Source organism: Aquarana catesbeiana, linkage group LG02, assembly GCF_042186555.1.
Source record: "Aquarana catesbeiana isolate 2022-GZ linkage group LG02, ASM4218655v1, whole genome shotgun sequence".
Classification (NCBI taxonomy): domain Eukaryota; kingdom Metazoa; phylum Chordata; class Amphibia; order Anura; family Ranidae; genus Aquarana; species Aquarana catesbeiana.
The window spans coordinates 167,915,902-167,931,343 of record NC_133325.1 but is presented as its reverse complement, the minus strand read 5'-3'; the positions used below and the strand labels follow the sequence as shown (position 1 = coordinate 167,931,343).

General features: G+C 54.0%; 1 protein-coding gene across 2 annotated transcripts in view; it reads left to right on the top strand.

Moving 5' to 3' along the window:
- Nucleotides 1-14,139: 14,139 nt before the first annotated feature.
- The window catches only part of DTX3 (deltex E3 ubiquitin ligase 3), a 177,619-nt gene continuing 176,316 nt past the window's right edge, over nucleotides 14,140-15,442 (top strand). Inside the window, exon 1 of one of the 2 annotated variants that reach the window (XM_073613773.1) lies at nucleotides 14,140-14,221. The gene's annotated coding sequence lies outside the window, so the exon portion shown is untranslated. Of the gene's footprint in view, nucleotides 14,222-14,455; nucleotides 14,615-15,442 lie in introns of those variants that run through there. The other variant, XM_073613771.1, reaches the window with a different exon arrangement.

The window sequence follows — 15,442 nt, the reverse complement described above, 5'->3', positions numbered from 1 at the left end:
AGTTCTGAGATGTACCTAGGATTCTGATGGGCCCCAGTTCTGAGGTGTGTCAGCATCCTGATGGGCCCTAGTTCTGAGATGTGCCTAGGATCCTGAGGGGCCCCAGTTCTGAGGTGTGTCAGGATCCGGATGGGCCCCAGTTCTGAGGTGTGCCAAGATCCTGATGGGCCTCAGTTCTGAGGTGTGCTAGGATCATAATGGGCCCCCGTTCTGAGGTGACTTAGGATCCTGATGGGACCCAGTTCTGAGGGTTATCAGGATCCTGAGGGGCCCCAGTGACGTAGGTCAGGATCCTGAGGGGCCCCACTTCTGAGGTGTGTCAAGATCCTGATGGGCCCCAGTTCTGAGGTGTTTTAGGATCCTGATGGGCCCCAGTTCTGAGGTGTGTCAGGATCCTGATGGGCCCCAGTTCTGAGGGGTATCAGGATCCTGAGGGGCCCCAGAGAGGTGTGTCAGGATCCTGAGGGGCCCCAGTTCTGGAGTGTATCAGGATCCAAATGGGCCCCAGTTCTGAGGTGTGTCAGGATCCTGATGGGTCCCATTTCTGAGGTGTGCTAGGATCCCAGTGGGCCCCAGTTCAATAGTGTGTCAGGATCCTGATAGGCCCCAGTTTTGAGGTGTATCAGGATCCTAATGGGCCCCAGTTCTGAGATTTACCTAGGATCCTGATGGGTCCCAGTTCTGAGGTGTTCTAGGATCCTGATGGGCCCCAGTTCTGAGGTGTGTCAGGATCCTGATGGGCCCCAGTTCTGAGGTGTGCTAGAATCATAATGGGCTCCAGTTCTAGGTGTGTCAGGATCCTGATGGGCCCTATTTCTGAGGTGTGCTAGGCTCATAATGGGCCCCAGTTCTGAGGTGTTAGGATCCTGATAGGCCCCAGTTTTGAGGTGTATCAAGATCCTAATGGGCCCCAGTTCTGAGATGTAACTAGGATCCTGATGGGCCCCAGTTCTGAGGTGTGTCAGGATCCTGATGGGCCCCAGTTCTGAGGTGTGCCTAAGATCCTGATGGACCCAGTTCTGAGGTGTGTCAGGATCCTGATGGGCCCCAGTTCTGAGGTGTGTCAGGATCCTGATGGGCCCCAGTTCTGATGTGTGCTAGGATCCTAATGGGCCCCAGTTCTGAGGTGTGTCAGGATCCTGATGGGCCCCAGTTCTGACGTGTATCAGGATCCTGAGGGGCCCCAGTGAGGTGGGTCAGGATTCTCAGGGGCCCCAGTTCTGAGTTGTATCAGGATCCTAATGGGCCCCAGTTCTGAGGTGTGTCAGGATCCTGATGGGCCCCAGTTCTGAGGTGTGTCAGGATCCTGATGGGCCCCAGTTCTGAGGTGTCTCAGGATCCTGATGGGCCCCAGTTCTGAGGTGTGTCAGGATCATGATGGGCCCCAGTTCTGAGGTGTGTCAGGATCGTGATGGGCCCCAGTTCTGAGGTGTGCTAGGATCCTAATGGGCCCCAGTTCTGAGGGGTGTTGGGATCCTAATGGGCCCCAGTTTTGAGGTGTATCAGGATCCTAATGGGCCCCAGTTCTGAGATGTACCTAGGAACCTGATGGGCCCCAGTTCTGAGGTGTGCTATGATCATAATGGGCCCCAGTTCTGAAGTGTGTCAGGATCCTGATGAGCCTCAGTTCTGAGGTGTGCTAGGATCATAATGGGCCCCAGTTCAGAGGTGTGTCAGGATCCTAATGGGCCCGAGTTCTGAGGTGTGTCAGGATCCTGATGGGCCCCAGTTCTGAGGGGTATCAGGATCCTGAGGGGCCCCAGTGAGGTGGGTCAGGATCCTGAGGGGCCCCAGTTATGAGGTGTATCAGGATCCTAATGAGCCCCAGTTCTGAGGTGTGTCAGGATCCTGATGGGCCCCATTTCTGAGGTGTGCTAGGATCCCAATGCACCCCAGTTCGGAGGTGTGTCAGGATCCTGATAGTCCCGAGTTTAGAGGTGTATCAGGATCCTGATGGGCCCCAGTTCTGAGATGTACCTAGGATCCTGATTGGCCCCAGTTCTGAGGTGTGCCTAGGATCCTGATGGGCCACAGTTCTGAGGTGTGTCTGGATCCTGATGGGCCCCATTTCTGAGGTGTGTCAGGATCCCGATAGGCCCCAGTTCTGAGGTGTGTCAGGATCCTCATGGGCCCCAGTTCTGAGGTGTGTCAAGATCCTGATGGGCCCCAGTTCTGAGGTGTGCTAGGATCCTGATGGGCCCCAGTTCTGAGGTGTGTGTCACGTACCTGGTAGAAGTCTGAAATGACGAGGTCAGCCTCTCTTGTATCTCCAATCCAAGCCCCACTGGAGATGGAACAGATGGTGGCAAGGATCAGGAGGAACACGAGTGCCTGTGAATGCTGCGTGCAGAACTTGCCGGAAGTGTTGCAGACTGGGAAGTGCAGGCAGGGTTTCTGGTGAAGAGCTGGAACCAGCACAGCTGAGAGGATGGACGGCCAGCACAGGTCCTCGGAAACAGCGTGGAGCCAAACAGGAGACAGGAGCGAGGTCATCAGGTAAGCCGGGTTCAGTAACGGGCGGGCAGCGAGGTACCAAGGTATAAACAGGAGCAAGGTCAAAAAGGAAGCCAGGATCATGAACCAGTAATCAGAGTAATCAGAGTCCAGAAACAGGGTCAGGAAGGCCAGGGTTTCAGCAACAGGAAGTCAAGTCAAACAAACAGGGTTTCAGAATCTCAGGACACAGCTGAAGATCAAGCAGCACCTGTCAGAAATCAGAGCAACCCTTAAATAGGCTGTCAGGTGCCAATTGTGGTCAGATGTGTGTTCCTGCGCAAGGAAATCTGCTGATGCCCGTGAATGCGTGCATGCGCACGTGTGCGTGCCGGGCGCATCCTGACAGTTCTCTTACATTGCCCTCCCTTAAGGGCAGCCTCCGGATGCCCTTCAAGTGTCTTTTCTCTGGGTGGCGTTGAAAAAAGGCTTGCACTAGTTTGGGAGCATGCACATCTGAAGCTGGTTCCCAGGAATTTTCTTCCGACCCATAGCCTTTCCATTTAATGAGGAACTGTGTTTGTTTATGCCTTCTTCTACAGTCCAACACGGCTTCCACCTCAAATTCCTCATTCCCTTCGATGAGCAGCGGAGGAGGAATTTCAGAAACCCGATCTGGAAATGTATTTGGTACAGCTGGTTTCAACAAAGAGACATGGAATACAGGGTGGATCTTTAGATTCTTGGGTAACACCAACTCGAATGCCACTGCATTAATTTTCCTCTTGACTGGGAAGGGTCCCAAAAATTTTGGGCCAAGTTTTCTTGAAGGACAGCTCAGTTTCAAGTTTGTTGTGGAAAGCCAGACTTTGTCTCCAGGTTTAAGGTTCAGATTACCTCTCTTCTTCTTGTCGAAGAACTTTTTATTGCTTGCTTGAGTCTTGGAGATTGTATCTTGCAGTAATCGGTTATTAGTACTGAGGAAGTTTAATCTGTTTTGTACAGCAGGTACAGATGATTCAATGGCCAGCTCAGGTAAGAAAGAGGGGTGGTACCCATAATTGGCAAAAAAGGGTGATTGCTTGGTTGCAGAGTGGATGGAATTATTGTATGAAAATTCTGCCAGTGGGAGAAGTGATAGCCAGTCATCTTGTGCAAAAGAGGAAAAACACCGTAAGTACTGCTCAAGGGTTTGATTGGTTCTTTCAGTTTGTCCATTAGTTTGTGGATGGTAGGCTGTGGAGAGGTGGAGTTCAATGTTCAGTGCTTGGCATAATGCCCTCAATCTAGACGTAAACTGCACCCCACGATCAGAGATAATGCTATCAGGGACACCATGTAATCTTACAATCTCCTTGATGAAAGCTGAGGCGGTCTCTGTGGCCGAAGGAGTTCCTTGTAAGGGTACAAAATGGGCCATCTTGGTCAGGCGATCCACCACAACAAACACGGTGGTGAAGTTTTCAGATGGGGGGAGTTCCACGATGAAATCCATGGAGATCATGCTCCATGGTTTCTCAGGTACAGGGAGTGGCTCAAGTAGGCCCCAAGTTTTGGCTCTGTCCGTCTTATTCCGAAGGCATGTCACACAAGAATTAACATATCTTTTGCAGTCTTGCATCAAGTCTGGCCACCAGAATGTACGAGAAATCAGATCGGCCGTTTTGCGAATTCCAAAGTGGCCCGCTAATGGGTGGTCATGACATCGCCTCAGGACAGCAACTCTGAATTGCTCAGGGATAAAGATTTGCTTCTTATGAAAGTACAGACCATCCCTCAATTGAAGAGCCAGATCTTTGGAAGGTGGTTGGTTTATCACATCTGCTTTTATCTGAGACATCAAATCCGCCTGAAGAAGCAAAAAATTTTTGGCTGGTAGAATAGTATCAGGTTCTGAGGATACCACTGGGTCGCTGAACATGCGGGACAAGGCATCCGGTTTACCATTCTTTGAGCCAGGACGATAAGTTATATGGAACATAAAACGAGAGAAGAAAAGTACCCACCTTGCCTGCCGGGGTCTTAGTCGTCTAGCCGTCCTCAAGTATTCGAGATTTTTATGGTCCGTGAAGATGAGGATGGGGTGAGCTGCTCCTTCCAGGAGGTAGCGCCATTCTTCAAGCGCAGCCTTGATAGCCAGCAATTCTCGGTCTCCAACATCATAGTTCTTTTCAGAAGGATTTAATTTCTTAGAGAAAAAGGCCACAGGATGGAGCAAAGATTTGGGACCTTGGCGTTGAGACAAAATAGCGCCCAGTGCACTCTCAGAAGCATCCACCTCCAAAACGTAGGCTAAGGATGGATCAGGATGTTTCAAGATAGGAGCTGACGTGAATAAAGTTTTTAACTGTTCAAAAGCTGTTTGAGCTTCAGGGGTCCATCGGAAAGGAACATGCTGCTTTGTTAACTGAGTGATGGGAGTGATGATGCCAGAAAAGTTCTTGATAAATTTTCTGTAAAAGTTGGCGAATCCCACAAATCTCTGAACAGCTTTCCTGTCAACAGGGGCAGGCCATTCCAGGACGGAAGTGCCTTTCTGTGGGTCCATGGAGGTACCGTCAGCAGAGATGACAAGTCCCAGGAAATGTATGGTTGGTTTTTCAAAGTCACATTTCTCAGCCTTTGCGTAAAGGCGGTGTTCCCTCAGCCGACCCAGTACTTTCTTTACATGAGTCCTATGGGATTCTAGAGTTTCAGAGAATATAAGGATGTCATCCAGATACACGATGACGAATAAATCAAGGAAGTCCCGAAAAACGTCATTAACCAGATGTTGGAATGTGGCAGGGGTGTTGCAGAGTCCGAATGGCATGACTTGATATTCAAAATGCCCGAAGCGTGTTCGGAAGGCCGTCTTCCATTCATCTCCCTCCCTGATTCTGACAAGATTATAAGCACCTCTCAGATCCAATTTGGAGAACACTTGTGCCCCACGCAGCCTTTGAAAAAGTTCAGGGATCAGAGGCAGAGGGTACCGGTTTTTAACAGTGACCCTGTTAAGGTCACGATAGTCCACACAGGGCCTAAGGGTATGGTCTTTCTTTTCCACAAAGAAAATACCGGCCCCTGCTGGTGAAGTGGAGGGCCGGATGAACTGTTTTTCAAGGCTTTCATCTATATAAATCCGCAGGGCTTCTAGTTCAGGCTCAGAGAGAGGATAAATTCGCCCAAATGGGATCTCGGCCCCTGGTAAAAGTTCAATAGGACAATCATATGTTCTATGGGGAGGAAGAGTGTCCGCTCTTTTCTTGTTAAATACATCCAGATACTCGTGGTATGCAGCAGGGACCAGATTAGAGGTTTCATGGTCAGGGAGGATACCCAGGAGGGGTGTGGTATTGAAAGTCTTTTCAGGTAGGCAGTGAATTTGGCAGTAGTCAGAGGAGAAGGAGATGTCTCCGGTAAGCCAGTTAATGTGAGGATTATGTGCCTTCAACCATGGAATGCCAAGGATGACCGGGAACATGGGAGAAGCTATGATATCCATACGGAGGAATTCATGGTGGCCGGAAGAAGTACGGCAGGAAATAGGTAAAGTCTCTTGGGTAACTGGGCCTGATTTAATGCCGGAACCGTCAGCCAGATGAACATGGAATTCCTGCTTCTTGGCACATACAGGCAGCTGGTGGAGAGAAGCAAATGCAGAGTCCATAAAACAACTACAGGCCCCAGAGTCTATGATTGCAAGTACAGGAACAGTCTTTTCAGAAAACTGGAGCACAATGGAAAGAGAGACATGAGACTGGTACCTCCCTGAGAGATGCATCATGTGAGGCTGACGGGAAAAAAAACCTGCGGGTCTTTGCCGGGCAAGTCTGTATAAAGTGACCCGCCTCCCCGCAATAGAGACACAGATTGTCCTGTAATCGATGAAGGCGTTCATCAGGAGAAAGGGGTGGTCTTCGAAAACTTCTATGAGGAGTCTTATGCAGTTCCCTCCTTCTGGGGGATGCAATGGATGAGGATGCAGGAATGTCAGACCTTGAAGCCACAGAAAGGGTTCCTTTGGACCTTTCGGATTGCCTTTCACGTAGTCGCCGATCGATCTGAATGGTTAGATCGATCAGGTCTTCCAGGGATGCTGGAACTCCCACTCTGGCAAGCTCATCCTTTAAGGTGTCAGACAGTCCTAGTTGAAACTGGTGGCGAAGTGCGGAATGATTCCATTGGGTATCTGCACTCCATACACGGAAATCAGTTACATATTCCTCAGCAGGCCTTGGACCTTGCTGTAATTTGCCAAGCATGAATTCGGCAGTCTGCTGGTAGAAGGGGTCTGCATAAAGCTGAGCCATGGCTGAGAAGAAAGAATCCGTGGTTGTCAGGACAGGGTCATGTTGTTTCCGGAGATGATGAGCCCAGGAAAGTGGTTCATCCAATAGTAATGTAATGATAAACCCCACCTTGATGTTTTCAGACGTGAAGGTCCGGGGTAACAGGGAGAAATATAGTTCACAGGAATTCCGGAATGTGCGAAACTTCTTGCGATTTCCGGAGAATCGCTCAGGCATAGGCACCCTGGGTTCAGGAGCAGAAGCAACCTCATGGAACAAGCCGGGCTCTGTTTGGGTATATGAATCAGAGACCAAAAGCGGAGCATAGGCCAATGCGACATTCTCATTGTGGGGAAATCGCTCTTTCATGCGACTCAGATTTTCTTGTAACTTCTGCACAATATTGGATAGCACAGAAATAGATCTGTAAATGTTCTCTGGTGGAGAGGCCTCCCTTTCAGACTCCATTTGTGGCTGCTTGATACTGTCAAGTACCTGGTAGGAGTCTGAAATGACGAGGTCAGCCTCTCTTGTATCTCCAATCCAAGCCCCACTGGAGATGGAACAGATGGTGGCAAGGATCAGGAGGAACACGAGTGCCTGTGAATGCTGCGTGCAGAACTTGCCGGAAGTGTTGCAGACTGGGAAGTGCAGGCAGGGTTTCTGGTGAAGAGCTGGAACCAGCACAGCTGAGAGGATGGACGGCCAGCACAGGTCCTCGGAAACAGCGTGGAGCCAAACAGGAGACAGGAGCAAGGTCATCAGGTAAGCCGGGTTCAGTAACGGGCGGGCAGCGAGGTACCAAGGTATAAACAGGAGCAAGGTCAAACAGGAAGCCAAGATCATGAACCAGTAATCAGAGTAATCAGAGTCCAGAAACAGGGTCAGGAAGGCCAGGGTTTCAGCAACAGGAAGTCAAGTCAAACAAACAGGGTTTCAGAATCTCAGGACACAGCTGAAGATCAAGCAGCACCTGTCAGAAATCAGAGCAACCCTTAAATAGGCTGTCAGGTGCCAATTGTGGTCAGATGTGTGTTCCTGCGCAAGGAAATCTGCTGATGCCCGTGAATGCGTGCATGCGCACGTGTGCGTGTCGGGCGCATCCTGACAGTTCTCTTACAGTGTGTCAGGATCCTGATTGGCCTCAGTTCTGAGGTGTGCTAGGATCATAAAGGGCCCCAGTTCTGAGGTGTGCTAGGATCCTGATGGGCCCCAGTTCTGAGGGGTATCAGGATCCTGAGGGGCCCCAGAGAGGTGGGTCAGGATCCTGAGGGGCCCCAGTTCTGAGGTGTATCAGGATCCTAATGGGCCCCAGTTCTGAGGTGTGTCAGGATCCTGATGGGCCCCATTTCTGAGGTGTGCTAGGATCCCAATGGGCCCCAGTTCAGAGGTGTGTCAGGATCCTAATAAGCCCCAGTTTTGAGGTGTATCAGGATCCTAATGGGCCCCAGTTCTGAGATGTATCTAGGATCCTGATGGGCCCCTGTTCTGAGGTATGTCAGGATCCTGATGGACTCCAGTTCTGAGGTGTGCCTAGGATCCTGATGGACCCAGTTCTGAGGTGTGTCAGGATCCTGATGGGCCCCAGTTCTGAGGTGTATCAGGATGCTGAGGGGCCCCAGTGAGGTGGGTCAGGATCCTGAGGGGCCCCAGTTCCGAGGTGTATCAGGATCCTAATGGGCCCCAGTTCTGAGGTATGTCAGGATCCTGATGGGCCCCAGTTCCGAGGTGTGTCAGGATCCTGTTGGGCCCCAGTTCTGAGGTGTGTCAGGATCCTGATGGGCCCCAGTTCTGAGATGTGCTAGGATCCTAATGGGCTCCCGTTCTGAGGTGTGTCAGGATCCTGATAGGCCCCACTTTTGAGGTGTATCAGGATCCTAATGGGCCCCAGTTCTGAGATGTACCTAGGATTCTGATGGGCCCCAGTTCTGAGGTGTGTCAGCATCCTGATGGGCCCCAATTCTGAGGTGTGCCTAGGATCCTGAGGGGTCCCAGTTCTGATGTGTGTCAGGATCCTGATGGGCCCCAGTTCTGAGGTGTGTCAAGATCCTGATGGGCCTCAGTTCTGAGGTGTGCTAGGATCATAATGGGCCCCAGTTCTGAGGTGTTTTAGGATTCTGATGAGCCCCAGTTCTGAGGGGTATCAGGATCCTGAGGGGCCCCAGTGACGTAGGTCAGGATCCTGAGGGGCCCCAGTTCTGAGGTGTGTCAAGATCCTGATGGGCCCCAGTTCGGAGGTGTGTCAGGATCCTGATGGGTCCCATTTCTGAGGTGTGCTAGGATCCCAATGGGCCCCAGTTCAGAGGTGTGTCAGGATCCTGATAGGCCCCAGTTTTGAGGTGTATCAGGATCCTAATGGGCCCCAGTTCTGAGATTTACCTAGGATCCTGATGGGTCCCAGTTCTGAGGTGTTCTAGGATCCTGATGGGCCCCAGTTCTGAGGTGTGCCTAGGATCCTGATGGGCCCCAGTTCTGAGGTGTGTCAGGATCCTGATGGGCCCCAGTTCTGAGGTGTGTCGGGATCCTGATGGGCCCCAGTTCTGAGGTGTGTCAGGATCCTGATGGGCCCCAGTTCTGAGGTGTGCTAGAATCATAATGGGCCCCAGTTCTAGGTGTGTCAGGATCCTGATGGGCCTCATTTCTGAGGTGTGCTAGGATCATAATGGGCCCCAGTTCTGAGGTGTTAGGATCCTGATAGGCCCCAGTTTTGAGGTGTATCAGGATCCTAATGGGCCCCAGTTCTGAGATGTACCTAGGATCCTGATGGGCCCCAGTTCTGAGGTGTGTAAGGATCCTGATGGGCCCCAGTTCTGAGGTGTGCCTAGGATCCTGATGGACCCAGTTCTGAGGTATGTCAGGATCCTGATGGGCCCCAGTTCTGAGGTGTGTCAGGATCCTGATGGGCCCCAGTTCTGAGGTGTGCTAGGATGCTAATGGGCCCCAGTTCTGAGGTGTGTCAGGATCCTGATGGGCCCCAGTTCTGACGTGTATCAGGATCCTCAGGGGCCCCAGTGAGGTGGGTCAGGATCCTCAGGGGCCCCAGTTCTGAGGTGTATCAGGATCCTAATGGGCCCCAGTTATGAGGTGTGTCAGGATCCTGATGGGCCCCAGTTCTGAGGTGTGTCAGGATCGATGGGCCCCAGTTCTGAGGTGTGTCAGGATCCTGATGGGCCCCAGTTTTGAGGTGTATCAGGATCCTAATGGGCCCCAGTTCTGAGATGTAACTAGGATCCTGATGGGCCCCAGTTCTGAGGTGTGCTAGGATCCTGATGGGCCCCAGTTCTGAGGTGTGTCAGGATCATGATGGGCCCCAGTTATGAGGTGTATCAGGATCCTGAGGGGCCCCGGTGAGGTGGGTCAGGATCCTGAGGGGCCCCAGTTCTGAGGTGTGTCAGGATCCTGATGGGCCCCATATCTGAGATGTGCTAGGATCCTCATGGGCTCCAGTTCTGAGATGTACCTAGGATCCTGATGGGTCCCAGTTCTGAGGTGTGTCAGGATCCTGATGGGCCCCAGTTCTGAGGTGTGTCAAGATCCTGATGGGCCTCGGTTCTGAGGTGTGCTAGGATTATAATGGGCCCCAGTTCTGAGGTGTATCAGGATCCTAGTGGGCCCCAGTTCTGAGGTGTGTCAGGATCCTGATGGGCCCCATTTCTGAGGTGTGCTAGGATCCCAATGGGCCCCAGTTCAATGGTGTGTCAGGATCCTGGTAGGCCCTGGTTTTGAGGTGTATCAGGATCCTGAGGGGCCCCAGTGAGGTGGGTCAGGTTTCTGAGGGGCCCCAGTTCTGAGGTGTATCAGGATCCTAATGGGCCCCAGTTCTGAGGTGTGTCAGGATCCTGAGGGGCCCCAGTTCTCAGGTGTGTCAGGATCCTGAGAGGCCCCAGTGAGGTGGGTCGGGATCCTGAGGGGCCCCAGTTCTGAGGTGTAACAGGATCCTAATGGGCCCCAGTTCTGAGGTGTGTCAGGATCCTGATGGGCCCCAGTTCTGAGGTGTGTCTAGATCCTGATGGACCCGAGTTCTTAGGTGTGTCAGGATCCTGATGGGCCCCAGTTCTTAGGTGTATCAGGATCCTGAGGGGCCCCAGTGAGGTGGGTCCGGATCCTGAGAGGCCCCAGTTCTGAGGTGTATCAGGATCCTAATGGGCCCCAGTTCTGAGGTGTGTCAGGATCCTGATGGGCCCCAGGTCTGAGGTGGGTCAGGATCCTGATGGGCCCCAGGTCTGAGGTGGGACAGGATCCTGATGGGCCCCAGGTCTGAGGTGGGTCAGGATCCTGATGGGCCCCAGGTCTGAGGTGGGTCAGGATCCTGATGGGCCCCAGGTCTGAGGTGGGTCAGGATCCTGATGGGCCCCAGGTCTGAGGTGGGTCAGGATCCTGATGGGCCCCAGGTCTGAGGTGTGTCAGGATCCTGATGGGCCCCAGTACTGAGGTGTGTCAGGATCCTGATGGGCCCCAGTTCTGAGGTATACCAGGATCCTGATGGACCCCAGTTCTGAGGTGTGTCAGGATCCTGAGGGGCCCCAGTTCTGAGGTGTGTCAGGATCCTGAGGGGCCCCAGTTCTGAGGTGTGTCAGGATCCTGAGGGGCCCCAGTTCTGAGGTGTGTCAGGATCCTGAGGGGCCTCAATTCTGAGGTGTGTCAGGAACCTGATGGGCCCCAGTTCTGAGGTGTGCTAGGATCCTAATGGGCCCCAGTTCTGAGGTGTGTCAGAATCCTGAGGGGCCCCAGTGAGGTGTGTCAGAATCCTGAGGGGCCCCAGTGAGGTGTGTCAGGAACCTGAGGGGCCCCAGTGAGGTGTATCAGGATACTGAGGGGCCGCAGTGAGGTGTGTCAGGATCCTGAGGGGCCCCAGTGAGGTGTGACAGGATCCTGAGGGGCCCCAGTGAGGTGTGACAGGATCCTGAGGGGCCCCAGTGAGGTGTGACAGGATCCTGAGGGGCCCCAGTGAGGTGTGTCAGGATCCTGTGGGGCCCCCAGTGAGGTGTGTCAGGATCCTGAGGGGCCCCCAGTGAGGAGTGTCAGGATCCTGAGGGGCCCCCAGTGAGGTGTGTCAGGATCCTGAGGGGCCCCAGTTCTGAGGTGTGTCAGGAACCTGATGGGCCCCAGTTTTGAGGTGTGCTAGGATCCTAATGGGCCCCAGTTCTGAGGTGTGTCAGGATCCTAATGGGCCCCAGTTCTGAGGTGTGTCAGGATCCTGAGGGGCCCCAGTGAGGTGTGTCAGGATCCTGAGGGGCCCCAGTGAGGTGTGTCAGGAACCTGAGGGACCCCAGTGAGGTGTGTCAGGATCCTGAGGGGCCCTCAGTGAGGTGTGTCAGGATCCTGAGGGGCCCCAGTGAGGTGTGTCAGGATCCTGAGGGGCCCCAGTTCTGAGGTGTGTCAGGATCCTGAGGGGCCTCAGTTCTGAGGTGTGTCAGGAACCTGATGGGCCCCAGTTCTGAGGTGTGCTAGGATCCTAATGGGCCCCAGTTCTGAGGTGTGTCAGGATCCTAAGGGGCCCCAGAGAGGTGTGTCAGGATCCTGAGGGGCCCCAGTGAGGTGTGTCAGGATAATGAGGGGCCCCAGTGAGGTGTGTCAGGAACCTGAGGGGCCGCAGTGAGGTGTGCCAGGATCCTGAGGGGCCCCAGTGAGGTGTGACAGGATCCTGAGGGGCCCCAGTGAGGTGTATCAGGATCCTGTGGGGCCCCCAGTGAGGTGTGTCAGGATCCTGTGGGGCCCCCAGTGAGGTGTGTCAGGATCCTGAGGGGCCCCCAGTGAGGTGTGTCAGGATCCTGAGTGGCCCCAGTTCTGAGGTGTCAGAATCCTAATGGGCCCCAGTTCTGAGGTGTGTCAGGATCCTGAGGGGCCCCAGTAAGGTGTGTCAGGAACCTGAGGGACCCCAGTGAGGTGTGTCAGGAACCTGATGGGCCCCAGTTCTGAGGTGTGCTAGGATCCTAATAGGCCCCAGTTCTGAGGTGTGTCAGAATCCTCATGGGCCCCAGTTCTGAGGTGTGTCAGGATCCTGAGGGGCCCCAGTGAGGTTTCTCAGGATCCTGAGGGGCCCCAGTGAGGTGTGTCAGGAACCTGAGGGACCCCAGTGAGGTGTGTCAGGATCCTGAGGGGCCCTCAGTGAGGTGTGTCAGGAACCTGAGGGACCCCAGTGAGGTGTGTCAGGATCCTGAGGGGCCCTCAGTGAGGTGTGTCAGGATCCTGAGGGGCCCCAGTGAGGTGTTTCAGGAACCTGAGGGACCCCAGTGAGGTGTGTCAGGATCCTGAGGGGCCCCCAGTGAGGTGTGTCAAGAACCTGAGGGACCCCAGTGAGGTGTGTCAGGATCCTGAGGGGCCCTCAGTGAGGTGTGTCAGGATCCTGAGGGGCCCCCAGTGAGGTGTGTCAGGAACCTGAGGGACCCCAGTGAGGTGTGTCAGGATCCTGAGGGGCCCTCAGTGAGGTGTGTCAGGATCCTGAGGGGCCCAGTGAGGTGTGTCAGGAACCTGAGGGACCCCAGTGAGGTGTGTCAGGAACCTGAGGGACCCCAGTGAGGTGTGTCAGGAACCTGAGGGACCCCAGTGAGGTGTGTCAGGAACCTGAGGGACCCCAGTGAGGTGTGTCAGGAACCTGAGGGACCCCAGTGAGGTGTGTCAGGAACCTGAGGGACCCCAGTGAGGTGTGTCAGGAATCTGAGGGACCCCAGTGAGGTGTGTCCGGAACCTGAGGGACCCCAGTGAGGTGTGTCAGGATCCTGAGGGGCCCAGTGAGGTGTGTCAGGAACCTGAGGGACCCCAGTGAGGTGTGTCAGGATCCTGAGGGGCCCTCAGTGAGGTGTGTCAGGATCCTGAGGGGCCCAGTGAGGTGTGTCAGGAACCTGAGGGACCCCAGTGAGGTGTGTCAGGATCCTGAGGGAGCCCCAGTTCTGAGGTGTGTCAGGATCCTGAGGGGCCCCCAATCAGGTGTGTCAGGTACCTGAGGGGCCCCCAGTGAGGTGTGTCAGGATCCTGAGGGGCCCCACTGAGGTGTGTCAGGATCCTGAGGTACCCCAGTGAGGTGTGTCAGGATCCTGAGGGGCCCAGTCAGCTGTGTCAGGATCCTGAAGGGCCCCACTGAGGTGTGTCAGGATCCTGAGGGGCCCCACTGAGGTGTGTCAGGATCATGAGGGGCCCTCAGTGAGGTGTGTCAGGATCCTGAGGGGCCCAGTGAGGTGTGTCAGGATCCTGAGGGGCCCCAGTGAGGTGTGTCAGGATCCTGAGGGGCCCAGTCAGCTGTGTCAGGATCCTGAAGGGCCCCACTGAGGTGTGCCAGGATCCTGAGGGGCCCCAGTGAGGTGTGCCAGGATCCTGAGGGGCCCCAGTGAGGTGTGCCAGGATCCTGAGGGGCCCCACTGAGGTGTGTGAGGACATGGAGGGGTCAAAGAAGAACCGTCATCTCCTCATCAGTCAGCCTTTCCTTCCAAGCCTCTTCCCTGTTGCTATGGCTATGACCATCATCCTGCAACGCAGCGCCCATGTGACCTGCTCCAGAATGGCTGCTCTGAGGAGAGGTATGTACCACAACCGATGATCAGTAACGTCGCCTCTCACCGGCTTCTCCCGGCCGGATGGGGTTAGTAAAATAAACGAATCTAGACCGAACGTGGCGAGCCGATACCGCGCCTAACGGGTGACGACGGGCGGCCAAGATAAAGCGGTTATTAGAGCGGCGGAGAGCGCGCATCCCTCGCTGGGGTGTGCTCGTCCTCGCCGGCCTCTAGGTGGCGCTGCCTAGGTATAGAGCCCATAGCGCCCAGCAGATCTTTGTAGTACGGGGAGCTCCCAGTTGGGGGCGTGCACGTTGGCGGGGGATGCCTGATTCCGGGTAACACCATAGCATTGAGTCCAGGACATTGTGATCTCGCCCGGCCTCGGACAGCGGCTCCGGTGAAGCTGAGATCGGGGTGCGTATTGCTGTGTTGTTGTATGGATGGGGTGCAGTGTGATGGAGAGCAGTGATCCGAGTCATGGGGGGGAGGGGGAGGATGGAGAACACTGCCTCCACTTTGTGGTCAGGATGTGCCCCGGGGGTGGTGTGTGGGGTGACAGTTGGGTGCTGAAGGACAGTTCATAGATGGGTCCCCCCCCCCCCCCCTCCATGTCCTGATCGGTGCTCTTTGTCTTCTCATTCCTCAATGGCCAGGATGACAGACAACAGACACTGATCTGCCCAACTGTCACTTGATGCATCTTTGCAGCACAAACAATACCAAGGCCGATCTTCTTCTAATACAGAGGAACTTCCATAATGAAGCAGCAGATTCCTCCGACACCTGACATGTGTGTATGGACTTTCATCCGATGTGCCCTACAAAAAGGGACGGACGTGTCCAGCTCTGCGTATGTCATTAGACGTTGACTGGCGCAAATCCAGCCGCTGGAAATATTTCCTATATTACACCGGTGACTTCTCACTAGAAGGAGATGTCTTTGTCTTCCTCGTAAGGTATTTTATTGTTTGGAAATGAACGTTACATTTGATTATTGTTAACAGAATGCCCCCCCCCGAGGGACATTAGATGACGATTTGTTGTCGGATGTTCTGTAATTAGAGTTCATGTAAGGCAGACACTGATGGGTTAAAGAGATTTCTAATATCAATCGTATCTATTGGCATCTGTCGAGGCCCAGAGGCCCTCCCAAGACCTGATTTGTTAATGGGCTGGATGGAAAGGCAAAGTTTGTGAACAGAATATATAGTAAAGATTAAAGCTGTCAATGAACGAGTGGGT